This window comes from Polypterus senegalus, chromosome 6, assembly GCF_016835505.1.
Source record: "Polypterus senegalus isolate Bchr_013 chromosome 6, ASM1683550v1, whole genome shotgun sequence".
Lineage (NCBI taxonomy): Eukaryota > Metazoa > Chordata > Cladistia > Polypteriformes > Polypteridae > Polypterus > Polypterus senegalus.
This window is the reverse complement of record NC_053159.1, coordinates 27,950,265-27,977,179: the sequence shown is the minus strand read 5'-3', so window position 1 is coordinate 27,977,179 and position 26,915 is coordinate 27,950,265. Positions and strand designations below refer to the sequence as shown.

Here is a 26,915-nt window from a genome sequence, read left to right as displayed (position 1 = left end):
ATACAACGCTCTAATAATAAGCGTAAAGATCCTTGCACAAAGATCCAGCAGTTGACCGTCTCTGAAGTGGCAACTCCAGGAAAACAAACATAGAAAACTGTCAGTGGAAGACAACAGGCAATTTACTAATAACTTTCAAGTTCAAAAGATGGCAGCAAGTAGGTTCTCTGTTATATGCAGATCCCTGTTTTGTCTTCTTCTTTAAATGATAGTGAGAGAGAGTTAGGAGCACGCACTGATACAGCGCATTGCTGCACCCACCACACGACAGTCCAACTCAGGATCCATATTAGGACATGAGTGCAGCCATGCAATAGGTGACACCTCAGCACCACACTAGTTCAGATGGAATGGAACAGTGTGAGGATTTTTTATGGTGGCTGGAGTGCCAATTCTGCCACCAATCCCCAAGTTTTTCTCTGCAGGTAGAGGGCCGACATGCAGGGCTAGATGCAGATTAACGTCATACCCAGGGCGGAGCAATTGCAGGTTAATAGTGAGGGCCGGAGTAATAGGAGTGTCTACAGCAGGGGTGTTAATTAAATTTTCCTTCCTCTAGGATTTGAGTTTAAGTGTTCTGAATCTTAAAAAAGAAGCAATTTAAAATTAAGGTCAAAGAGGTATGCTCAATCAGAAGCAATCACTGGATACTAATTAAGAAAATGGGAGGAACTATTACCATTGCAGCCCTCCAGGATCCGAGTTGCTGCACAGGGAGCTTTTGAAGGATGGTCCCCAGGGCTCCAACAGCATGTCTGATCCCGGAAGTAGTCTTGGAAGTGACCCAAATCTAGGATATAAAGCCGCCTTTTCACAGTTTATTGAGCTTGGAATTGGGAGGCAAGTCAAAGCAACAGCTCGACATGCTGTGTTAGGTCAGTTGGTGGCCACCTTAGTGGCTTGGCAGGGCTGGTTCAGTTTAGCTAGGCTGAGCGACAACAGGTATTCATGGTTTCCTCTTACTTACTCAGTACTGTCTCTACTTTGCATTTCCTGTCTTTTGTAACCATATTTTGGAATTTCGGTCTCACTGGCATTATTTGGGTTTAGAGACATTTCAAGTGCACACTAATATGGTGCTTCATATAGTGCAGCTGATCAGTATCACCTAATAACATAAATTGCCCATCATAATTACACCCAATAAACCCAGTCAAGTTCTTCACCCACCATGTCTGCTTTCACTTTCTGCCCCATTACATTCATTGTTATCCAGTTCCAGCCTCTGACATGTAAAGCATAGTGTGGCCTCATGGTTTCTGAGATTGACCAGTTCCCACAAGACCTCTGATTGTGAGACACGGGTAAAGATCTGCTTTTCACTTTGTGCTGGGTCACCACACTGAAATGTTCATTCTTTATTAAATGATGCAATTTTAACACTTGAATCCCCACTGGGAATCCCTTCCTTGCACATTATTTTTAGAGAGGAAGTGACACTCATGCTTTGCACACACACACACATACTGTAAACCCCCATCCTACCAAAAAGAGAACCCCAGCAGACTGTGGTGAAGTGATAAGCCACATCCATCTCAGCTGCAACGATAATTAATTAAGGAATAAATGGAATAGGATTGTCTTCCTGATATCTCCAAGTCTGTCCCTGAAGTACCTCTGAGAATAAGACACTATAAAAGGCAACGCTGTAGGATGGCATGGGACATGCAATATGATAAGATCTCGGACTGAAATTTATTTTGGAAGCTTCAGAGGTTTTCCCCTCGCACCCATGCCTGAGGCAGTTACTTCCATTTCAACAATCACAGATGGAATTGATAGAAAACAGGCAGCTTTAGTTTTTCCAAGCTGTAAAAAGAAAAAAAAAAAAAGCGAACATGCTTTAGTTAAAAAAAAAAAAGTATGAGGCCGGGTATAGGCTAATGCCAGGCAAGCCGGTCACCCTGTCAAAGCGGCTTTGTTCTCCGAACCGTAAGCCGACAGGTCTGGGGGCGTGGCCCAGTCGCTCAATTACCCAGCCGAGCGGCATCGCTGAAAATCGCACAGAATGAGCTCCCAGGGGATGCCATTATCCGGATAAAATACGCGCATTACAGCCAACTAAATGGGAAAAGTGCTTGGGAGCTTTCAGGCCATCACATTGCTCTTGCGTGTTCGCCTTCAGCATCCTATCTGCTCCAGTGTCCACATAAAATTAGGACTCCTTCTCACTCCTCTATCAACATAACCACCTGGACAGCTCTACCCATTAAGACCTTGGACTCAGTTTTCTTTATCAATTACTTTCAAGATCTTGATCATCTGGGCTTCATTTTTGTCCACTGAGATTTGCATTCAACTCATGTGACACTTTGCTATCCAAGGTGCTACCTTTTGGTATTTTTGTGTGTTAAAGTATTCACTTGTGCGACTTAAGGTGGAGTGCAGCGTTTTGGAGTTCGAAGTAGTCCAGCCCATTTGATTTTCAATGGCACGTGTTCATGTGGCTGTTACTTAGTTACCTAGTATCGGTCAGTTATTCCAGGCAGCCCAATACATGCGAACCACCAGTTCACAGTGCCTCCTGCTTGAGGTTTCTTTAACAATCAACCATTTCATCCACTTGGTTAAAGCCAACATACCCTCTACCTCTTATCTACCTGACAATTTATTTGATGTCAATTTATTTATGACTAAGGAGTCCATTTTAAGAGTGAAGAATTATGGACTAGCCATGGATCAAGCTGCAGCTCATCACTGTGCCAACAACACTTTGGTGTCTTTAAGTTGCCACTGTGTGTCTATATTGCCCCACCACAATCTAAAACACTCTCATCCCTTAGCAGTTACATCTCTACAAAATGTATTTTTAGTGGTACAGATGCATAATATACCCCCACCCCACACCTCCTGCTGCTTTTAGGCAGAAGGCAAAATAGATTAATATGCTTTCTTCATTCCATTCACACTTCCCTCTGTAGCCATAGTACAAGAACTGCAGGGATTCTCTTTACCTGATTAGCCCCTACAGCTACTTGAAAGGTGCCTGCAGAACACTAGAGGTTACATAGTTCAGAAAACTAGCACAGCTTACACGCACCTTTCACCGTTCAAAATCTTGACATTGATCTTTAATCTCTAAGACAGTTAAGACCTGCTCTCTTCACTCCAGAATGCAAACTATTTTTCTAAGCAGGATGTAAGAGTCTTGGCATTATGCAGTCTACTTGACATCCATACAGGTCCTGAGACAGCACTGAAGTACTCACTCCACATCGGTTATAGAAACCAACTTAGCTACAAAATGATGAAACCCTCCTCCACTAAAGATTTACCATTATCAACAATTACAACAAAAAGCATATTTTCTCATTATTCTAAAATTTCTTGATTATGATCTTTGGAATGCCTGTTCACCTCTGTCGTTGTAATGTTCTCTAATCTATTCATCTTTAATCTACACATTGGGTATTTCAAATAAAGTATGGTCATATGTACATAAAAATTTTTTTCATAAAGTGCCTTTCAGAACTAGTCACAAACATTTTCTCTTTATATAGTGCCTTCGACTCATTATACACACATTAAAAAAAAAAATCAATGTCCATTTTATACAGTGCCTTTCAAACTTATCACCTCCTGAATGATTTTATTGTCCATTTTATTATGACTCAACAAAGTCAAAGATCATTTATTAAAGTGTCTTTCAAAACTATTAACTCCTCAATGAGATCAATCTTACTTTAATGTAGCGACTTTCAGAATCCTTTCTGTAACACGGATAGAATTAAGCCTCCTTTCATTTAATATAGTGCCTTTTGATAGAAGCACTACCTCAAAGTATCAGTGCTATCATTTGGAGTGCCTCACAATCATTACCATCTAGATGAAATTAAAGTAGTTAAGGCTTTGAACTTCAAACCCTGAGGATGTGGGTTCAAATCCTGCTAGTGACACACTGCGACGATGAGCAAGTCACTTCACATGCATGTGCTCCAGTTGCAAAAGCAAAAGAAATACAACCAACTGTATCTCAAATGTTCTAAGTCGCCTTAGATAAAGGCGTCAGCCAAGCAAGTATATTTATTAAAGGGCCTTTTATGGATAATACCCTCTCAATAAAATGACTATCCCTTTTATATAGCACTTTTCAATGTTATTACACTTCCAATGATGTACTATCAATTTTACTATAGTTGCTTTCATAATCATTACAATTTCAATGAAGCCAATATTCATTTCATATAGCGCCTTTCAGTAAGACACATTGTACAGTTAATAAAGCATCATTCAGAACTACTGCCCAATGAGAGGAATGTCCATTTGATAATAGTGCTTTTAATGACCATTACTATCTAAAGAGATCAATGTTCATTTAGCATAGTGCCTTTCAAAACTGTTATCTTTTTAAGGAGGTCAATTTTAAATTTAATGTAATGCCTTCACAATCATAATCACATCAATAGATAACTTTCTGTTTAATATACATCCATTCACGGTTTTTACCAAGTTAATGAAATCAACATCCTTTCTATATAGTGCCTCTCAAAGACCCCACTGTCCCACTGTTCAGTGAAACTGAATTGTCTTTTCAATGACATCAAAGTTTATTTTTTTACACCTACTATATGCTTTGGCAATTGTCTCAATGAGGTCAGCACTGTATTCATTTTACATTAGGACCAGTCATTAATTTAGCATGTTTGATGTCCATTTTAAATAAGGCCTTTCATAACCATAACCTGTTCATTTTATATAGTGTCTTCCACAGCCGGCTCAATTTCAGAGTCCTTTGCGAAACAATCAATGTTCACCCTACAAGACAATCACAAGTAGCTTTTAACGGGCTGTTCCCATTACAGTTTGCCACAGCGGATCATCTTCTTCCATATCTTCCTGTCCTCTGCATCTTGTTCTGTTACACCCATCACCTGCAGGTCCTCTCTCAACACATCCATAAACCTTCCTCTTTGCCTCATTCCTGACAGCTCTATCCTTAGCATCCTTCTCCCAATATACCCAGCATCTCTCCTCTGTACATGTCCAAACCAACGCAAACTCGCCTCTCTGACTTTGTCTCCCTTTAAATAACAATTGTAAAAAAAACTTGCTGAGCTGCTGTTGGGCAGAAGAACCCCACTGATCACTTAACCAAGAGCTGGTGATTGGAAATCAGCATAGTCGGCAGCAGGTTAGCATTCAAATGGTCAGCTGACCCCCCACTGTCATACAGACCACTCACACAACACTTCTTAACCTTAGAGCCAGCCCTTGTATCAGTAAATGTAACTAAATGGCCAGAGTGTGCCAAATTCCTCTCTCAACTACAAACGGAGGTGTAACACACATCAGTAAAAGGACAAATGCTAAGACACAGCTGTGCCTACAATACCATACAATACAGTTAATTTTTATATAGCCCAAAATCATACATGATATGCCGCAATGGGCTTTAACAAGCTCTGCCTTTTGATAGCCCCCCAGCCTTGACTCTCTGAGAAGACAAGGAAAAAAAAAACCCTAGTATGGAAAAAAAAAATGAAAGAAACCTTGGGAAAGGCAGTTCAAAGAGAGACCCCTTTCCAGGTAGGTTGGGTGTGCAGTGGGTGTCAAAGAGAAGGGGTCAATACAATACAATAAACAGAACAGAACACAAGTATAGTCCTCAATATAGTATAATAGTAAAATAAAAATATTACACGTACAGAGCAGAACTTAACAGTAGATGATATCACATAATATCAAAGTGCCAGGTATCCAAAGAAGAAGGTCACACAGATAACGAAGAGTTGTGATACGATTGTCTGTCAGAAAGTTCATCACAACAGTCCAAGTGCCTCAACAGTATCACACTTTCATGCCAGAAAACTGCAGACAAGAGATAAGATGAAAATTTTAAATCTGAGCTCCAGATTCACCAAAACAGCTAGAGGAAGAATATATTTGTACCTGCAGATGAAACACAGATAAGCTCTTAGATACCAAAAATCACTCAGTAGGCAGCAGACAGACTGGTAGGAGTGAATACACACAGACATGCCTAAAGTCACAGCTAAACAATAGCAGAATCGCTTAATGTGCATTAAGGCATCCTGCAAAAATGCAATGTGCTCCAGAATCGAGTATGGATTCTTTAGACACTCGCACACTAGACTGACCTAAATCATAGAGCCATTTGGATCCAAGTGAATTTTCTAAGCACAGTTGAATAATAGAGGAGGTCACTGTTAGGAGAAAGGTGGCACTCTTCACACAATATAAACACAGAACTTAAATGCTGTCCGCAGGCTGCAAGTACAAATGCCATGCTCCAAAGCAGATGAGAAGGGCTATAGTGTGCCTGTTTAATAAAAATTTTCAAGATGGAGGTGGGATGCTCCCCGATTTCAAATTAATGTCATCAGTGGTTGAGTACTGCAAGAATAGGCTCTCGCTATCAGCAGACCAGAGTGTAGCCGCCTTTTTCATTATAACACTCATGTGTGACATTTTCTAATTGAATTTTGATTATGCACAACAGCAAACCTTATGAAAAAAAAAACCAGAGTGGCAGCTGAATAAATTGGTCACCCTGGCATGGCATGCACCACACAACATGGCACTCTGGAATGTGCATAAATCGGCAACTTAGCTATAATGTCCGTCCTGATCAGCACCAGACAGCTCCACCACTTTAGTACCTAACATCTCATTTTAAAAAAAAACAAAAAAAAAAAAAAAACAATGAGCAGAAATAAAACAGTGGGCGAGGGCTGGCATGCAAATGAAATTGAAGCAATTTTCCCACAAAATATATATTCTCAGGCGGGCACAGGAAAGGCCTACCTTTCTCTTCCCCAGCCCCAGTTTTCAGAACCGTTCCTCCACGACACCGAGCTCCATGTAAATGCTTCCCTTTGTTATCCACAGCGCATCGCTCCAGTCAGCCCATTGCACTGAGATACTGTCCCGACACGGGAGCCGTACGCAGGCTGCTTTCCTGCGGATTCTCTGGTTTCCAGGCGACAGCCAATACAGTGCGAAGGCACCCCAACCCCTGCACCCCCACCCCTGGCAGATACTTCATGCAGATTGGGCAGGCAGCAGCATGCTTCATGCAAGGAGGTCAGGAAATTAAGGAAATGAGAAAGGGGCAGCATCAGCAGCCTCTAGGGAATTCAACCTGAAGAGTGCAGTCTGTGTCGTTGGTGAATAATTGGGGGGTGGGGGGTGTCACTTGCCCCCTCCCCAAAATAAATAAATTTACCTTGCCAGATTCAACCTGGCACATTACGGCAGAAACAAGATACAATGCTACAGCTGCAAATAAGAGAAAATTGGCCACTGCCACATACAGTCACCCACTGTGAACTTATGATTAGCTTTACAATAAACTCTACCCTGTGAACCACACTGTTTCTCCCCCCGAGGCCGAAGACAACAAGTAAAGACATACCTGTTTGTCACTTCCAAATCAAAGGGCACATGTGTCCTCAAGAGGACAAGGAATAACATGGAGCCGCTGTTCACCCTGTCACAAATTAACCACCCACCCCAAAAAAAAAAAAACACACCTTCCCCCACTTTCTGCCTCCTGTCCTAACATTTCTATCAAAATAAACTTCTGTTTCACCCCCACCACCTCAGCTACCCCCATACCTCCTGGCAGCTTTAGGGCACCTATAAAGGAAATGATGGCTATAAACCTCCCCGACACCCCTGCCCTAGAGCAGCGCTGATTGTCACATGTTAGTGGGTGAGGGGCAGACTGTGGGCAAGCAGCTTCTCAATAAGAAATGCCACTTAATGATTTGTATTCTTGATGAGGGGGGCAATGGAATAGCATCAAAAGGGAGTCCTACAGAAAGCCTCAGCTATAATTTCTCCCTGCAGATAGACAACCACAGCAACTGAAACAAGCTGATGTGGCCTGCTGATAAGAGGCACAGACAGGCCCAGGTGGTCACCTGGAGGGGATTAGAGAGAAGATAGACAGGGGATGGTGCTTTGGTGAAGACAGAGGAAACATGCTCTGATAGTGAGGGTGAGCACTAAATTGTGGTATGTCATTAATTTGAAGTGAGGCAGTCAACTGGCAGAAGTAGAGAAGGTGTCTAGTGAACTGCTCCTGACAGTTGAAAGAGTCTGGATTTGAATTGGACTTGAAGCAGAATGGAAAGATATTTGAGTGGACATGACTTGCACTTTCAGGTGAAGGTGAAAACAACAGCAGACCTCAAGGTATTTGTGAGGAAAAAAATGCATATGCCAAAAAAAAAAAAAAAAATGAAAAATTAAGTTTTATAAAACCTGGTGTACACACATTTCTATGCAATTCACCATTTATAAATCACAATCATCTTGTAAACATGCATATGTACTGTAGATGTGCCTCAAACTCCACAAGGAAACTTACTACTAATCCACCTCATACATATGCCAAATTGATGTTGCAGAACTTCATTGGCTGGTACAGCTGCCTTCCCCCTGACGCATCGAGACCCCATCATCACTCAATAGTTTCTGGCTGTGCTCCACAACTGAGAGTGCAAGATCATAAACAGCATTATAGTGTCTCTCTTCTGCACTCTGGGGGTCTGGAAAAGGCATAAGATGGCAGTATTTCAGCGGGTAGCCACAATCACCTGGCACATGTAATGACATGATTGTTGTTACAATGAATAATACAGACCATTATGAGAAAACTGAGGATTCAGCAAGTTACCTTACCAACAAGCTATTCAACATGTGCAGTACCGTCATGTCGGCCAAAACTACTTTGCCTCAAAATAAATGAATCATAGGCCGACTTGGGCAACTGAGACGCAACATTTGTCAGCCGTATCATGGCATCACAGATGACTTGAGCATTTATTGATTATAATTGCTTACGGTTAACAAAAGCAGCTTCATTCTCACTAGGTGCCCTTATTGCAACATTAATGCAGTCAATTGCCCCAATTATGTTAGGAGAACTGGACACTGCGGCAAATTGCCTTTTTATGTTGGAAAAAACATGTTATGCTTTATGTACTGTGTGTGCCACACCAGTCGACTAATGGTTTCAAACACAGCAGGTATGATGGAGTGAAGCTTGGCTGAGATATTCTTGACCTGTCGGACAGTTCCCACGAGAAGTGAGAAAAAGTAGCCAATATAAATTGACTAAACACCAAAAATGTTTTTTCAGTGCAAATATGTAGTATTGGCCCTCTTAAAAAGGAACTAAAATACAGCCTGTACATCATATTCAATTTCCAACGTATAATATACATCACATTTTAATAACGGCTTGGTGATATGAATTAACATGTGCGCGAGTCATCATTGCTCTGGTTTGGCTGAATTTCCGTACTTGATCAAAGGTGTTGTCATTTCCCAGTATCTCCAAAATGATGTGTACGCACAGGTCAGTGTTGCTTAAGATATACGCTTGTTCCCCTATCAAGATTCCTTTTATAAATCCTGACATTTGTGTTAGAAGTTGTGTATGCACATTTCAAGCTGCTTTTGTGTACTGTATAGGTAAGGTTTTTAAATGAGGCCATGGCAACACATCGCCACTCTCCAGTGCCATGATCAGCAAGTGTAGCTCAAAACTTGTCTTCCTAACCTCAAGACAGGTGAGTGCAGGTCTAAAGGTATTTGAGCACAATGAGTTAAAACAGTCAATAGTGTCCTAAGAAGTGATTACAATGGAGTCTGCTGGTGTTCGCTGTGCCAAAGTCTGTTAATGAGGATCGCCTGTGGTGTGGTGAGTCTTAGGGGTTAAGAGGGGAGCAAGCTGTCAATTGAAGCTAAAGTTTTGGCAGTGTTCTAATGGATTATCAACAATGTAGTCAGTTATGGTGTCAGCTGTAATGACTCCAGGGAACCTGACAGGGAGGAAGACACTTAGATTGACGGCGAGACATCATGTTAGTCAAGGAAAGTGCAGAGGCAGAAAATGTGGAATAATCTTTAGTAGTTACTGTTAAGGCATTTCTGGAGCGACAGTGCAGGGCCTGGCAATGATAAGGGTAGTGGTGTCTCTCAGTAACAAATGAGGAAGCCTTACATGCACATATTCTCCAAGTTAAAAGGCTGCAAGATATAAGAGACTATACAGACAGCATCTGGCTCAAAGGGAGGAAGTAGTTCGTGATAAGAAGTCAATCCACTGCAGAGCACGCTCAAAAAGACAGTCACACCCAATAATGAAGAGCCACTAGGATTTGGGAAAGCCTGAGCATTTAGAAAAACACATACTGACTGACACAAGGTGAGCGTGCAAACTCCAGGATAACGCCAGGATATCACCCCACTCTAATGTAGCCACAAGATGGCAGAATTATCCAGTGTGCTACCATGATTTTATTGTTTATTGTCACTTGTACACAGCACTGTGATACTACAGTATACGTGACCAGTATGCAACATGTTGCCATTCTCCAACATCATCAGGGCTTGAATTTTGGCATTAGTGTGTGGGCATCAATCCATTATTCTAAGCTCACACATGGTTCAACTTAATAAAACGGAATAAATCATGCTGCTCTTTCAAGGCAAAACAAACAAAAGCCTTTTGTTATTGACAATTTTATCCCATTATGGAGTTCAGAAATAAAAAAATAAAAAAAACACACAATTCATGCTTGCATTGAGAGGGTGATGATGTGTCCAGTCAGCTGTGAGTTTCAATCATTTTAACTTTGTAGTGTCATGCATTTGAATAAGAGTTGGATAAGATAGTGAATTAAATTGTTTTTTTTTTTTTTTAAATACAGCACCATGCACAGCCCTAATAAAGGAATGAAGGCTTTGAATGTAATGAACACGACTCCAGTTGTCCATCCAACCATGGTCTAACCAGCTTCTCTGTACCTGTGCCTTGACTAGATCAGTGACTAAAAGGGCAGTTCAATATGTTAATTTCAAAACAAACATATTTAGTCACAGTTTAACAATATCCGTGTTGGCAAGACCTTTGTGTGGCTCAGTTCATGCTGCGTTCAAGAATGAGGCAAATGTCTAGAATGATATCGACTATATAATAAAACATGTGTGTTCAATCCCTCTGATTGTTCAGTTTGGCTTTGGTGCGATTGGTCTGTTTGGCCTTGGTGACATGACGAATGAGGAAGTGCAAGTGTGCGTCACACAAGGATTTGTCTCATTCATTGGATTTTTGAAGTGTTAGTAGATTTAGAGCACGGTAGAACACATCTAAATGGTACTGGAGTGAACAGCATGTACTGTAGTCTCCAGTTAGAGCAGTGCTACTCAAATAGTGGGGCGCACCCCGACCTCGGGGAACATGCTTTTTTATTTTTCTTTTAAATTTTTTTTTAATTTAGAATGCACTTTAAATCTTTTCTGTTACATTTAATAAAGCTATTCTTTGTTGTAAATTGGTCCATATTTCTTTCTTTTTTTATTCTCTTATACGTTAATAAGGATACAGTGTTATGCAGAGGTGTACTTATAACAATTTTATAGACAAATGATACAATTTATAGTCGCGCGGGGGGCGCGAGACGTTTTCTTCTTCCTAGGGGGGGCATGACAGAAAATAATTGAGAAGCACTGAGTTAGAGTAATGACTAAAGGTATGGTCAAGCTAAGTCTGGCTTAGTACACAGGCATAAGTAACAGCAAAATATGATCACTTATGTGTGGCACACTAAAAGCAGAACAAAGGAATTTAGACAGTAATTCTGAAATAATGAATTAAAATACAGTTGACAAGTTTAAATTCATAACAGTAGCCTTAAAGATGGGAGATTCAAAAAAGAAAAAGAGGGTGTTGACATTTGAAATTTGAATTAACTTCACTTGTTTATTACATATTACACCTCAGTAAGCGTTATTAACCAGCTAATGCCCCCCATATACTGATGCAAACATAACTTTCAGAATAGCAAATTTGAAAAAAATGATAAAGTGATTTTCTGATAAAATTGATTTGAAAAAAAATGCATTATTACAGAAGCAGCTTTAAAGAGAATAACCTGAGTATTCACTGATTCATGTCTGGCATATGTATAATGCTTCAATTTTGTTTTTGTCTTTTTTTTTTTTTTAGTACTGGACAGGATTTATTTTTCATTTACTAAGCAGAAAATGTTGCTGAATAAATTTAATATTTGCACATGGTAAGATAAACAAGGAAGTCTGGTGATCATATCATGCTTTATAAACATTTACACTGAAATCACCACCAAGCCTATAAACCACACCAAATATTTTTCACTGGGAGGAAATCCCCCCGCCCATCTGCAACAAAGATTTCAGACCCTCACCATGATCAATAAGCATTACTGTTCAAATGTAGTTAAGTGGATACAAAGTTTATTACTGGGATTTGAGATCGCAAAGGACAGTGGGTTCTTTGGATTAACAGCAAAACCCCGGGTGAGAAATGATAGGTACAATGTTTAGGTCTAAGGGACAAGGTAAGGATGCCTGCAAGCGAGGGTGCTGTCAAGGATTTGGGGACACTGCCAAACTGCCAGGTGAGGATGGCCATCTAAAACGCTATAGTTCTACACAGCTATAAGGCTTCAGTTAAGTAACCTATACCCTTAATGAGGGTGGAACGTTGGATTTTTCTGGGTGCAGACACAAATAAGGTGACATGGGTCATATTTTATAGGTAAACACAAAGTGGCAATGGCCTTACTATAATGTGCAACCAGTCTACACAATGCATACACGTTTTAGACATCATTTACCATTTCACTTTCATTTCTCACATTTAATAAAAATGAAAATTCAGCTGCCCAACTACAGGAGCAGCAAACTGCAGCTGGGTGCAGCTTGACTACGTCCGAAGGGAGTCGCCCTGATTGCTCGTGGCACGGAGAGAGGCTATAGCCAATCAAAAGAGGTTTTGCTGTTCGCAAAGCAATTTGCTGCTGCGCACGGTAAGCGTGCTTCATTAGTGTGGCGGGCCGATTCCGTATTGATTGGGGGCAGCGGAGCCTGAAATTCATTGATTGTTATCCTCTCATTAGCATATAAATTAGCTGCTAGTGAAACGGGAGATTCACATCATTACACTTGCATGAAAGAAAAAGCTAGCTGCACATTTAGAAATGAGATTGCTAATTTAGAGAGTGCAGACAAGATGGGGGGTGGTCGCACAGAATAGAGGGGGGAGTGGGTAGCAAGAAGGGAGCCACCACGCACTTACACACAAATGTCTTACAGGCTTGTTATGTTAGAAATGAATCCTTCAGTGATGAAGTGATAAATACAAGAAAAGGTAGAAAGAAACAAACAACCTTTGCTTCAAATAGTATCCTTTTAGTACGGTACAGTTTAAGATGTTCTACATCTGCAGCATGGACAAAAGTAGAAATCTTAGGCTTTACAGTCAAACACTGTAGCCATTAGATCACACCTCCTCCCACCGCAGCAGTGAGAGACATATGAACCTCCGAATAGGGGAGGCTGAAAGTCAGGCTTGAAGACAGACAAACGCACAAGTGTGTAAAGTTAGAATAGAAATTGCCAGGGTTTCCACAATGCAATATGACTCACAATACAACAATATTATGATTATTATGCAAGATATAAAATACAGTGATTCGTATCTGCGATATATTGCAATAACTCAATTTTTAATTTCACCAAAATTGAAATCTTACGCCTATAGGCATCTATTACATATAATAAGAAAAAAATCATTGACTCAAGTCTATTCAATTTAAAATTGTTGACACGAATTTCAAGTATTTTTGCGGTCTCCACATTAAGACTTGTAAAAGTTACAGTACATAACCATATTATCCACATCAACTTTATGTTTTTACAGTATTTTCCTTGGCCTCTTACAAAAAAAATTTAGATATCATTTTTGAATTTTTAGTGATCAAGGAATTTAACAATCAGGTCATTTTTCTGATTTAAGAGATCTTTTGGAACATTATTTATGAAATACAGCAAACAATGGCAGCACCCATAATAAAAGAAAAAAAATGGCTCCAAAGGGAAAATGTATGTGACACAGGGTTGCCAGTCTGTTGCTACACCTGATGACTAGGAGTATGTGATGTGTGACGCTATTAACAGGGTGGTTTAAAAGGTCAGCATTGTACACTTTGCGATTATCCAAATTTATGGATCAATCAAAACAAGAAAAAAAAAAAAGTACAGTGTTAAAGATATTGAGTTACCAATTCTTTTCTGTTCTTTGACTTTATGATTTACATCTTGTGTTTTCATTATTGCTTATTTAGTTTTTCTCTTTTCCTGGTTACGACCTTGGCTAGTTATTATAACTATGATCCATCTTCTGATTCCATCTTACTTTAAACTGCTGCTATGCTGTGCAGTCAGTATAAAGCTTTGAGTGGGTCCTTGGGATATGGGCCCTTATGTTTGTGGTTTGTTGGGCTGTCAAGCAATAATTGAGATTGGAATATTTCCTATTTCAAATTTATCATTTGAAAAAGTATTGTCATGTGGCGACTTGTGCCTCCATTTGGGACTGGCTGTTTGGCCGTATGTCGATCACAAAGTGTACAAGTCATTGCAACTGAGGCTCTGTAGGCCTGGTATGGATCACTGCTAAACATGCTTTTACAGTCTTTCTCAACCACTGGATCGCAATGCAGGTGGGCTGCCGGTTGCCATTATTTGTTTGAAAGTGGGTCACCTAAACAACTGCCAGCACCACAAGACATTTTGAAATTCCTGAGACTGTTTCGCCAAGGGCAACTCCCAATCATGCTTATTTCACCAAGGCAGTAGTTTGCAATTGCTGCTAGCGAGTTGTTAATGAACTTAATAACGTAAAACTGGGTCACGGGACCATAAAGGTTGAGAAATACTGGGAAGGCACTGGGGGCACAGTAGTGTGGCACCAATGAAAGTAAACCTTAAAAGGACCCTCCATGAATCAGAAAATATAGGAGACCCTGTCAAATACTAATGATTATAACATGTATTACTGTTCTGGTTTGGCAATTTCTAGATCCTTATTATTACCCTATTGTTTTCCTATGGTCCACAGCCACAAGTACAAATCTCCTTAACTCGTTCAGCTGTAAATTGGAGCATGACTGCATTTAAAATTGTGGGGGGCTACATACTTGTACAATGAAAATACAGTACTGTAATTCACTCTTTTCAAAGCACATTGTTTTCCATGTGCATACACAAGAAAAATGTGTTGAGTACTGTTCAGTTTCCCAAAGCTGGTAGAAGATCCATGTTAGTTAACCATGAAGAAAAAGCATCAGTCTATGTATTCCTTTCAAGGACTCAATGTTTTTTCTTCAGCTCAAGCAGCTTCCTGTCTCCAAGTCAAACGTGTGCGAAGAGGTTGTTATGAGGCTCGGCAGCAGGTATGAACAAAATACAACACATAAGCAAAGAGTCTAAGAAGAGATGGGGCAAATTGAAAAGGAAAAAAAAGGAGCCTCTCAGGTGGGTTCAAATGCAAACTTAAATGAACAGACAATAAAAGGCAGGAGGGTCTCTACTTGTATGTATATCTGCTTTTCATATACCAATTATACATTAAATGCTTCCTTGCAAACACAATAGGGGTGGGAATAAAAATCCATTGTGGACACTTAGCTGCTTTTAAGTGCTTCAGTGTTTGCGGTCCTCAGGACACATGGTAGACAGTAGTTCACCAGCGAACCACCCAATTGTGGACAATGAGAATTTGTGTGCATTACGACTGAAATTCCCTTTGGCCTTCATCTGGCAGTAAGGCGAGAACGTAACTTACAGATATGGTGTTTACCAAGGTTGGCCTGAGTTTATTATAAGGCTGTCTTCAACTACACAAGAGGTAAAACTTTATCAAATAATAGAGCTCCACTATGATATGCGGGCATTACAAACAGGAAAAAATAAATAAATAAATAAAACACATTACATGTTGCACCAACTAATAGCGGAACACTTCCTGATCCAAGTGGTGAAAAAAAGATACCATCTGTTCAGCGTTTGTCCATAAATGTGCCACCTTCTAACATACCATTCCAGCTAAGGGCATCTACGCTCTCATAGACAACCCCGAACATAAGAAGCACCTGGGAATATGAATTGGCTGGCTACACCTACTGTCAGGGAGAGGAAGAGGGAGACTTCCTTGGGATTCAATTGTAGGGGATAAGCAATGCAGACCTCCTTTTCCTGCTAAAAATAAAAATGTGCTGAAAACAATTTCTCACTGAAATGCTGTTTGCCCGCAGATCCTCTCTTTAGAAACAGTAATGAGGTGCCACTCCTAGTATGAAGCAAACAGCTTCCACATGCCAAGTTTCAATGTATTATACTAGTCTAGAAAGCTGGCAACATGTCTGGGAACGAACAAGCACTGACCAATCACTGTATTTGAACCATGGTGAAGTCAGAACAACTGAGGGCACAGGAATTTGTCAGCAAATAATAATAAAAACAAGAATAGCAGGTCAGTGAGTTAGAAGCAGTTGGAAAGCTGGGATTCAGTTATAAATCGCATGATGTGATGCCAACATTTTATACCTATTTATGTTACTTTACAAAATGATTGTAATACAAGATAAAAAGCTAAATTTCACAAAGAGCACATTCAGTAATAAGTTTTAAATGGGACTCCAGAATAGAGCTTCTCTAAAGGCTACTAAAGAAAGCCAAATACTGGCCACTCATCCAAAGCCATTCACATAATATTCTCCAAACAGTTTAATTCAAACCAGAGTGATGGACGGCTGAAGTTTATCCCAGGATCTTCAGGCACCATCTCTGGCCAGAACATCAGCCCATTGCAGTGCCCACCCAAACGCACACCCACAATGGGTCACTTCAAAAGTGCCAGTTAACATAACACACAACTCTTTGATATGATATATGATATGATATGAAGGAATAATCAAACTACCAGAACAGCCCACACAGGCACAGGCAGAATAAGTAAGCTCAACACAAATGACAATCAGACATGGGGTCTAAACCCGACATGCATGGGTTTCTGTGACACACTCATGCTAACCAATATGCTACCATGCCAACCATCCTGGATTATTACTATTATATGTCGCCTTGAGTTGTGGCACCAAATAAATTTAATAATGAAACATAGACTATGGTGCTCCTCTGTATAAATGTGCAAAAATTTAGTAAATGTAGGTTAAACAGTGTGGAGCTGCATAACACACACACACACACACACACACACATCCAGCTTTATATATTATATCTGGCTGACAGGGTTCTGCCTTATGCCTACTGCTGCCAGGATAGACTCCACTGCTGTGATGGTGAGGTGGACTAAGCAGATTTGACAATGTTATGCTATTTGCATTATAACTTTACCAAAGGTTACTCACAAAATCAGGATACATTACAACTGCCAAAAGATATATTTTTACAGTTGAAGCACACCTGAATGTAGCGGTGCTACTGGGCATAGAAACTTCAACTCCCAGCAGTCCCTGCAGTGGCTATTATTGGTCATCTTCTGAGGGTGCAGGGGCTGTTGGGTACAAAGAGGCCAGAGTGACATTTAAAAGGGGGACAGTGATATCAAAAGAGGAGAAGTACTTTGTGTTTCATTTCTGAAGTTTCCTGTCTGTCTACCTTCCGTTCTGATACCTGTGGATTCTTGTTTTGTCCTGGATCGTCTCTTGTTTTGGGTTATGGTTTCTCTGGTGTCTTCCTGCACATGAGGACTTTCCGAGAATTTGCTGTCATCCTGTGAAGAAAGGAGTGCTCCTGATCCCATTCACCCTTCTTCATTTCATCAGGAGATACCAGTAGGACTATCTGCCTCTATCTTTGCTTTTAATCAGTTGCCATTTTCCATGGACTTTATAGTGAATGTTTGTTGTGGTTTGTTTGTGTTTATTGGACATCGCCGTAAAGGGACTGGGGTGGGATTATTTACCACGTAGTTATATTCCATTTATTAGTGTTTAATTGTTTTAATACTGGTTGCTTTTTTGTCACTGCTTGTGGGACTGGGGTGGGATTATTTACCACGTAGTTATATTCCATTTATTAGTGTTTAATTGTTTTAATACTGGTTGCTTTTTTTGTCACTGCTTGCGAGTGTGTGCAGGTCGGGCCAAGGCTGGGAGCGTCCCTGGGATCTCCACCAAAAAAATAAATAAATCACTGTCTCTTCAACGGTGTGAATCTTAGCAGCACCAGACTGTTACATGGGTAAGTAGCTTTTCTCTGGATCACAAGATGTGGAAGAGGTGAACATCATATATGCCGTTTTAGAATCCAATATCTGAGCTATATAAAGGATGAATAAACATATAAATCCCAATTTGACATAGCTCACAGTGAGAGGTACCACTCAAAATAAAGCCCAATCTACAATAAAGGTTGCGGGGAAAAGCAAATCTAAAATTCAAACTTCTGCTACAAAACTCATTAAATCTGACTAGATGCAATTCAACTGCTGAATGTGTCAGGCACTATATAGAAATACTACTGATTATGTCACTTTCAAATCAATCCCTACTGTAAAAACAAATGTCATGCGCTCACACTGTCACTACATTAAGCAAATGAGTGATTATTAGGCCTAATGTGAAGAGTTCAATGAAATATCTTGATGTATAAACAGAAGCATCACGGTGGCACAGTAGCTAGCACTGCTGCCACAAAGCAAATGAGTCCTAAACTCGTATTCCAGTCAAATAACTGCCTTTGGGTATTTTACACATTCTCTCTGTGTTTGCATAGTTTTTCTCTGGGTACTCCATTTTTTCCTCCCTCATCCCAAACATTTGTGTGTTGGCCTGATTAGTAACCCTAAATTGCCCCTGTATGAGCGAATGTTAGTGTACCATGATGCTCTGTCCAGAGTTGGTTCCTCCCTTGCACTGTCAGGGCAGACCACAGCTCCCCATAGTCCTGCACTGGATAAGTGGGGTTAGAAGGTGCAGAAAAAAAAAAAAAAAAAGGATTTCAGTTTTTATTTTCTTAATGAAATTGACAAAAGGCAGCAGCACTTGGCAGGTTAGAATGTCTTCTTTGACAATCTCTTGTGCTGCCAGCTTTATACACAAGTAGCCAAGCTGATTGGCAACTAAAAAAGAGTTGCCTTCACACTTCTGTACAAAATAGGCATGCACACGACAAAGCTTAAAAATGAGAACTGTGAAAGTCTGTTAGCTTATAGACAGACAGAAAAAAGCTTTGTGAGCCTAGCTGTGTTTTATGGGTGGTGGGGGGGCCTGGTAGCAGTGGGTGGTAGTGGGGGCTTTAGAGACCCCCGCAGGGAGAGCCTTATGCAAATCACACTCTAATGTTGGATTAAAGCGCCGTGTATTATTCCTAAACGAAGCCATCACAAGAGGCTGTCAAGCTCTACATCACACCCCTTTGCACAATGGCACTTTAACCCAGCTTGCCATTTAGCTGGCCTTTTACTCTTTCATTTCTTTTTATCTGTGCGCCTTCTTTTCTCTCCTCCCATTCTCTAAAAATAGCCTTTTACTTTCCAAAAGTCGCGTTACACAACAGGAAAATAGCTTTTCATTCTTCATCTCCTCTCTCCAAACATGGCAGCACAGGAATGTTGTGGGATGCATAGTTCAATCTTTATGATGAATAATAAATTGTGATTTGGGAGTGGGGAACAGAATACCATGCAGTTACACTGCCCAACTGATCACAAGCTTAAGTCCGCATGTCTGAGTGACCACAGAGCACAGCATCAAGTTTTGTCTGCACCATTCCCTCCCAAAAATCAAGTAATAGCCTATTCACATTTGGCAGAAAGTGTCTCCAAGACCAACATGTCATTTGTCAAAAACCCACTAATGAAGTAAATAATAGGCATTGCCAATTTGACAATCTCTGCGAGAAACACCCGCCTTTACTCAACATCACTGGTGTAAATTAAAGAACAGTGGATTCAAGATGGAATAACATGGGAAGCAGGCCTCCCTACAAAAAGGGTTATATAAATCTGGAACAAAACTACCGAGTCCTATTGTTTATATGTAAACCATGACAGTTTTTAAAAGAATCTGAAAGACACTGTTACACCCATATGTTATCTGTTCTGAGACAAATGACCTCATGAGCACTTCCTAGCTGAAGCACCGACAACCAGCTGAGGGTGGCGATATGTGGAGCCAGTACATAGACCTTCTTTCAAACACACACTGCATAGAGATGTTCCCCATTGAGACCTTCAAGCTTCTTAGAGACTTCTGTCCAACATCCTCTCAAGAGATAATGGGCTTCGAACCCACCATCTTCAACCAAAGAGTCCCTCTAAGAGTCATGGTTACTTGGCCTGGGTAAATCATTACAGTGATCATGGACAAAAGGTGAGCAGGGTCAGAACACATCCCCAGAAGGTTCAGACTACTGGGCAGTAGCCCACCAATGACCAAGGTAAACAGGCTATCCATAACTTATTATATACCATGAAAACAAATAAGGTAAAAAGTGAATTTAGTTTTTCAAGTAACTGAAAAGCAGGTAGGTTTGCAAGGAAGTGGGCAGACATTTTTTACTACAAAAAACATGCAAATGTACTGGATTATACTCTGCAATTTTAGTTCCATCCAAATCGTGCAAATAACAGAATTTTGCCGACATGTTGTTTCACGCAGTACTAGTTTTACCCGAGTTATTTTATTAACTTTTTATAGAAAGTGAAAGGCTACATAATCTACATTAAAATGTGAACATGTGCACAAATTGACCCATAGACAAATAAATATCCAGTATTAAATATCGGCATAGTAACATACAGATGTAATCTAGCTGACTCTACATATCCACACACTCCAATTAACACAAATGCATGTAAATAAATAAAATAGACACAAAGACAAAATAAATACACACCCATCAAACAAACTTGTCTGAGCAGATTCATTCCACTTGACCCTGCCTTACAAAAATACTGACAAATACAATCACACTTAAACAGGCACATGCTCATGCATGCAGGTACACTACAGTAGACACAAAAATCCACAGCAAGGTACACTTAACATAACACAAAACCAGGTGTACTCACACCTTAATGAACATATACACTTTTGTCAATACTGGCACACAAACCAAGAACTTTAAATCATTTACAATGCATAAAAGTACACATACTGCCATACAGTCTAAGCACATACACCGATGTGCACATGGAAACATTCAGAATCATTGTCATGTCATGTCATTTAGGATGTGACCTGTGCTGCCTTTGACAACTCCTTTCTACTGCACTCTTTTGTGAAAAGGGCAATATAAAATTGGGACTTAGAAACAGACAAGCAGTAGCCTTGACCACATTTTAGGACATACATTCCCCCTCGGTGGCACACACGTATATAAACACATTCCAGATAGCACGAAGACACACAAAGGCTCGCACATGTACACGTTTGAAATGACATACGTACACACACCTACCAAAGCATTTAGTAACTGACACATGTCAAGCGGCAAACACTAACACACAAAGGCTCCAGATGGCACACCTTGAGTGACACCGAGTACACACATGCACAACACTACGCCGACGTATACTCTGCAAGTGCATTCGAGCATGTACACGTGCACAGATGAATTCTACTTGAGATATACGAATAGACTCACAATCCAGTTTGACACCCAGATACACAAAGACACACACACATACACACAGACACACACACAAATCCGATCAGCGACACACAAAGAATTCGTCAGTCTCTCGCCTAAACACCCTTTACGCCTCAAGCTGGTGTCGCATCAGAAGATGCATGACCCACAGTCGCCTACTACCAGCTCTCCGGACGCGATGCCTACCTTCTGCTAGGCCTCGACTCCCTCCTAGGCTTCGCTTGTTCACCTCTTTCCGGATGCGCTACACCATTTCTGCGGCTCGGAAGGCAGAACGGCGCTGTCATGAATTAGCATTCCTGCAGCAGTCACGGGACACAGGAGCCACCAATGATAAGGCGGCACCCCAACCGAGCTACGCCCCCTCCCCGTGGCTCCGCTCTCTTAGGTCAGTTGTACAGCAGGCTCGCGCCGGTCTCCATGGCAACGCGAAGGGGTTTTAACCCTTGCCGGAGATTTGACGTACGAGCCTTGGTAAAGCGGCTCAGGCCTCGGGTGGCTAATATGTAGGAGACAGACGGGCAGCTTCCACCCCAGTGCGTGCCCTTGCAACAAGAAAGAGGACGAAGAGGAAGCCAGACGTTGTCCGCCTCTGTGCTCGGACAAAACGGACACACCTTCTTCAAAGAGAGCAACACTAGCACCTTAGCATTTTCAACCTGTTTCCAATTAAGCTGCGGCTTGGCACAAATTCAGCGTGACCACTTTTGAATGGCATCGCATTGATTCAGCTCCTAGCCGCATGCAGGGGGTGACTGTAACGTCCTTACTGGGGACTATGGAGGAAACGTCGACTGTTGGCATAGCTGTTTGCAGTGCTGGATGCTTTTAAGAAGAGGCCCCCGGAGTGAAGGGAACAAGTTTGATCTAACTCCTCCTCCCTCTTGTGGGATTCCAACTTGGCTGCTTGGCAAAATTCTCTCAAAAGCAGAGCTAATGAGGAACCCAGTAATAAACTGGGAAGGAGAGGGTTAAAAGCCGCCCAAGTCAGTGCATTCCTCTGACAAAATACTGTAATTGAGTTACCCTGCAGCTTTTATGCAAACAGCTGACTGGAAGAGATGCTAGCACACAATGCTCATATGGGCAAAGAGGGTCAATAGCCCCCTGATTGATATCACTTCCCTTAATTCAAAGCGACATTTCCTAAAAACTCCACGTTAGTGTGCAGGCTTTGCAAGAATGCAGCTGTGCATGAGAAAGAGGCTGGAAATGGCCAACAGACCATATAGTACATAAAGGCCCATCAATGTTATTAACTTTATGGTGCGGCTATTTGCCCTGAGAGTCAGGATAGCTCTTGTCAGCACCTTCTCCAGACCCTTCATCATGACCAGGATGCATTAGCTCTCTGACTCTTCTGGGCTACTAGAATATCTTTATCAGGTAAGAACAAAGAAACCACAGGACTAACCCTTATTACTGTTTGTGCCATTTGACATGGTGCCATGCATCAGACTGTGGGTTTCTTAATGTGCTACATGTGTCTTTCTCATTCTTAGAACACAATCAAGCACTAGAGAATAGAAAATGAGGCAAAGGGGTACGTAATTGGCTTCCATTAGGCCTAATGTAATGCAGAGAACCCATTTTAGCGTGGTATGACCTGAGTCTGTAAAAGTCATTGCCAGACCTAATTAGTGCAACTATTCAAATGCTAAACAGTTTTACTGGCTTGATTTGGGGAAAAGGAGCATGGATACACATATATGTTCTGACATTTTAAAGTGCTGTGAGAAGATAACTTAGATGAAAAAAGATAAAGGAAAAGATAATACTGTGGCATATGTGGGGAAACTCACACTAATATTTGGAGGGCCCCTCTTAAGGCTTTTTCGCACTCATATAGTCCATTCGCTTTGTTCCAAATCAGGGGATGATTTGTTACTTTGTTTTAATTTCCAGTTAGTTTGGTTGCATTTCACACAGCAAAATTTCAAGCAAACTAAAACACATTACATGACTTCTTGTCGTGGGGTATGTCAACTGCAGTTGCTTCCATGTCAATTTATATGACTGAAAATTGCTTCCCCTGTCATATTTAGCGACTGCTGGCCAACCTTCCAGCACAGGCTTGCTTGTCCCTTTTTCTGACTGCCAATAACATGCTGTCTGATGGTGCTAGTCCTGTACAAAGTTTTAACAGTTATGGTGAGTTCAACTGCAATATTGGCCCTTTTGTTCTTTTTTCCATTCTGTTGTAGTATGTAAAACATGAGACATCAGACAGACTAGCTTCTCTTCTGTTCGAGAGGTCCAAAACCCCAGCGTCTTGTATCCTTTATAGCTGTATTACATGCATTATACTTCCCAACCAACTTCATTGGTTGCCAGCTCTCATGCACACAGAGCCCACCCCATTACTAAAGACAAAATCAAACTTATTTGATTTCATCCGTGCAAGTCTCAGACTACCTGGACTGAGTCACTGGGCATGCCACATTAGACGACTGTTTCGTGGAGAGTGTCTCGCCAATTACCTCTGACTTGCTAAGAATATGTAAATGAAAACTGTGACTGAAAATCTCTGGAAACGTCTCCAGATGTGATGTGGCCTTACACATATCCTTAAACATCCCATGGATGCAGGGCCGTCTTAATGCATGGGCATGCTGGGCAGTTGCCACGAGCATAGGGGCCACATATGTATGTTGTGACTTGCTGAGTGGTTGTGTAGATAGGAGCCCTAGTGCACTGCTTTCCCCGGGGGCCAATAATGCTGTTAAGACGGCCCTGCATGGGTATGTCATGGACATTTCCTTCATTGGGCAGAGACATTTTTTTCCCGAGAAAAATTATCACGGAGAATCAAATACAGTTGTGTTTGCACACTGCCATATTGTCCGCAATTATTTGCTTAATTTACCAACCACAGCTCTATGAGCAAAACAGCTATCAAACAACTGGAAAACTACTTGAAAATGATGTACTGTTATGTGTGGTATGAAAAACCCACGTTTCAAATAGCCAAGTGTACAAAAGAAGGCAGGCTACACTTATGAGCTTCAGCTTTATGACAGTAGAATTATCAGGTGAGTTTCATTTATCTGTATGATGTTGTGTGCTTACTCTGCAGCAGCCACCATATTAACGTAACCTCAACTTAATTTACATCTCTACTCTCTTAACTCCTGTAAATAATTGTTAATAATGTTCATTATGGAATCTTTGAGTAACAGTAACTACATATGTCAAAACTGATGTGAATCTTTATCAATATCGCGCCTGAAAAGCGATCGCATTAGAAACATGCCCCACCTGTGCACATCAGATTACGGGGTTTGATCGTTGGGTTCAAAGGGCACTGCTATTCGTTTCTCACCACCTCTGTATGTATTTCGCTAAACCCAATCATATGTGAATTTACAGCTTTTCTATTATTTCCTTTTGTTTAGTTTCTGACTGCTCACACGCATGTAAGCCAGAATCAGGTACTGTACTAGGCTTTTTCTGAATGATTGGTTAATTGTGTGATTTGTTTTTTGCAAATTATGTTAAAATTGTATCATTGTATATACTGTATTTATTGTTGCCTTTTTATTGTTTTTAATGCTCCATGTTAACCCTCAACTCATTATGCTGTGAGTGAGATTCCCTACTGACAGTAGACAGCTTGAATACCACAGCATGCACAGTTTTACCCATAATGCACAGTAGTTCATCTAGTGTCAGATCACATTCATACCTCATTCAAGCCGGTCTAGAGTTTGCCTAGTACAGCACTAAGACCTCCCTTTCCAAAGGATGTTAGTACAGTTGTTTTGGTCCGCACCAAAATGTGATTGGTATGTTCACATCTAGCAAAATTAACCAGGCTTTCAGGAAAATCACACCAGAGTTTGAAAAAACTGGTCCAAATGAAATAGGTGTGAAAAGAACTTTAAAGCCACGGTAGGTACACAGAAGACCCCATGGGTATTATAGTCATGTCCAACTGTCCCAGTTCTTAAAAACAGAAAACATAGCAATGTTAAATTATACTCCATCTTTAGATTTTATGAAAAAATGCCAGTTGTGCTTCACATTCTTAAATAAATCATCTGCAGATTACTGACGTAGGTAGAAATTCCTTTAGACTGCCATACAATTAGTTACAAGTTCTCTCGCATTAAAAATTAATCTGGTCCACTAATTTTGGTGATTGCTTTGTTTAATTAACCCAGATTTAACTGAGATTTTACTTTTAACTCTTAATGGTCACTTTTAGGTGGCACCATGTCCTGTTTGAATGTCAGCCTGGGCAGGGACTGTGCATGTTCTCCCTGTGTCTGTGTGGATTTCCCAACAGATATTCTGGTTTGCCTCCCACATTCTAAAGATACTGTATGTACTGTACTTGTATGTATGATAGATTTATTGGCAACTCTCAACTGGCCCTGTGTGAGTGAGGCTATTCCATTTAAAAACACAGACACCTTTCATCCACACTGCCCCAGCATTTTGAATCCCCAAATAAGAAGTCTTTTGAAAATGCTCTCCAGAGTCGTATACTTCTGAAAATGCAGGCTTGACGTTACAATTTGACAGGTGAAAACATAGACTTTTGAAAACAGAGAATTTAATCACACCCTGATTTGTTTGTGCTTATTGTGTGGCCCTTCCTTGACTGGATCCTCCTTGTTACCATGTCTCATTCCCTGATTGGTACACTTTATGGAAGAAAGCCATATTCCAACATAATGGGCATGGATGAGTTGCTTCTTCATGGCACTTGTTGTTCTGCTTACCCGTGTGTACTGTATATCTAAATTGCATTTTGTACAGTTTGACAGCTGCATTCATGCACAGAAGGCAAATAATTTACCAGTCACTACAGTTTTGAGATACTGCATATCCCATGTTCAGCAGCATTACCAAGGATTCTTCAAGGACACTACCAAGGATGCACAGTGTAGGTGAACATTTAATTTCATATGCATTTCGGATCATTATAGCGTGGACAGAGATACTTTTGTAAATTATGTGAAAACACTATTGTGGACAGAGATAATTTACATTTAAGACCCCAGTTTTTGGAAAAAAACAGAAATGTGAATGTAACATGAGTGTGGGTGTAGGTGTTTGCACAAGTTTGTCCCACTATGGACTGCAATTCTATCCTGGGCTTGAACACAATGTCTGACTTGTATCTCAGAATGGATGAATAGTAACTTTCTCAAGTTAAATAAAGAGAAAACTGAAATCTTAGTGATTGGCAATAATGGATGCAATGAGGCTATTAGAAATAAACTGGATACATTAGGATTAAAAGTCAAGACGGAGGTAAAAAGCTTAGGGGTAATTGTTGACTGTAATCTGAATTTTAAATCGCATATTAATCAGATCACTAGGACAGCATTTTTTCACTTAAGAAACATAAGTAAAGTTAGACATCTTCTATCATTGAAAGATGCTGAGAAATTAGTTCACGCGTTTGTTTTCAGTCGACTAAATTACTG

General features: G+C 40.6%; 1 protein-coding gene and 1 long non-coding RNA gene across 5 annotated transcripts in view; one reads left to right on the top strand and one right to left on the bottom strand.

Moving 5' to 3' along the window:
- LOC120530905 (polyhomeotic-like protein 2) overlaps positions 1-21,746 on the bottom strand; it is a 113,698-nt gene extending 91,952 nt beyond the window's left edge. For all 4 annotated transcript variants that reach the window (XM_039755692.1, XM_039755693.1, XM_039755694.1 and 1 more), the window contains exon 1: positions 21,664-21,746. The gene's annotated coding sequence lies outside the window, so the exon portion shown is untranslated. The remainder of the gene's footprint in view (positions 1-21,663) is intronic.
- A 64-nt stretch (positions 21,747-21,810) lies between these two features.
- Positions 21,811-26,635, top strand: LOC120530906. The gene is made up of 3 exons (XR_005634035.1): positions 21,811-22,863; positions 23,682-24,509; positions 24,873-26,635. It is a non-coding gene; the product is annotated as an uncharacterized LOC120530906 (long non-coding RNA).
- The last annotated feature ends 280 nt before the right edge of the window (positions 26,636-26,915 follow it).